The following is a 1790-nucleotide window of genomic DNA, read 5'->3' on the forward strand; positions in this document are numbered from 1 at the left end:
ATCTTGACGGTCCCGCCGCATATTGCGCCTCGGGCAGTTTTAGTTCGAGTCCTTACGACGAGCACCCCCTCGGATACTCTGCGCGTTCCAGCCTTCAGAGTTCGAGAAAAAGCCCAAGGGTCATGCGAGCATGGCCCGTTTATGACGGCCTCCAAAGCTCCCACTTTTGGGGTGGTGGGCAGGCCCGACAGGACAATCGGACATCTTCCCAATATAGTTTTTTCCGCCACTCAGGTGCTTCGGGATCCTATACGGGAGAATCAGGCGTACGTTCCAACCGAAACAGAACGCCCAAGACCCCTGGCAGACTATTGGGCCGCGTGGAGACGCCTGCCCGATGTTTCACGATGGGTACTACGCACCGTTCGACACGGTTACACTATCCGGTTTCGGAAAGGGCCACCTCCTTTCAGCGGGGTTCTTCCCACGACAGTACGTCCTGGGGAAGCCTCGATTTTAAGTCAGGAAATCGTGTCACTCCTAGAGAAAGGGGCTATAGAGGAGATACTCCCCACTCAGATGGAGTCAGGCTTCTACAGCCGGTATTTTGTTGTGCCCAAGAAAGATGGTGGTTTACGTCCGATTTTGGACTTACGTCGTCTAAATCTTGTGCTCAGAGTGAGCAAGTTCAAGATGCTAACAGTAAAGTCCATTCTGTCTCAGGTCCAATCCGGAGATTGGTTTGTGACCATCGATCTAAAGGATGCATACGTTCACATCCAGATCGTCAAGAGGCACAGGAAGTTCCTCAGGTTTGCTTTCGAGGGCAACGCGTACCAATATTGTGTTCTTCTGTTCGGACTAGCTTTGGCTCCTCGAACGTTTACAAAATGTATGGACGCAGCTCTGGCCCCGTTGCGGCTCCAGGGCGTCCGAATTCTGAACTACCTGGACGATTGGCTAATATTAGCTCAATCTCAGGATTAGGCACGGACACATCGAGATCTGGTACTCGATCATCTGAGAAGCCTAGGGTTACGGACGAACCTACAAAAGAGTGTCCTGCTGCCGTGTCAGCAAAATACCTTTTTGGGGGTGGACTTGGATTCTTGCATGATGCGTGCACGTCTGTCTCCCGCACGTGTACAGTCAATACAGACCTGTCTAGATCAGTTGAAGACAGAGCGCCTAGTACACGTAGGCTTGTGTCTCAGGCTGTTGGGTCTGATGGCGGCGGCGCCCCCTGTAGTTCAGTTGGGCCTGCTCCACATGCTACCGTTTCAGTGGTGGACCAAGAGCCAGAACATTTCAAATCACTGTCATCCGCTTTGCAGAATTACAGTGACACGCAAGGGTTTTCATGCTCTAAGCCCGTGGATGAGACCCCAGTTCCTTCAAGAGGGAGTCCAGATGGGGACGTTGTGTCGCCGCAAGACAGTCACTACGGACGCGTCCCTTACGGGCTGGGGAGCGGTCCATCATGGACATCCAGTCGGTGGAGTCTGGACAGAGGTACATCGTGGCTGGCACATAAATCGTTTGGAGATGCTAGCGGTCCTCCTGGCTCTCAAACAGTTTTTACCCCAGCTGAGGGGTTATCACGTGTTAGTCAGGACGGACAACACGGCAGTTGTGTCATACCTCAATCGTCAAGGAGGATTACGTTCTCGCCCCCTGTGCAGGCTGGCGAGGCGTGTTCTTCTCTGGGCTCAGACAAAGCTCCTGTCGATCAGAGCAGTCCATATCCCAGGTCGCCTGAACTCAGGAGCGGACCTGCTCTCGAGACAGAGTCTGCAGGATGGGGAATGGAGATTGCACCCCCAGGTGGTGGATCTTATATGGCAGAGGTT

The sequence above is a fragment of the Sinocyclocheilus rhinocerous genome, unplaced genomic scaffold, assembly GCF_001515625.1.
Source record: "Sinocyclocheilus rhinocerous isolate Xijiao unplaced genomic scaffold, SAMN03320098_v1.1 scaffold2810, whole genome shotgun sequence".
Taxonomy (NCBI): domain Eukaryota; kingdom Metazoa; phylum Chordata; class Actinopteri; order Cypriniformes; family Cyprinidae; genus Sinocyclocheilus; species Sinocyclocheilus rhinocerous.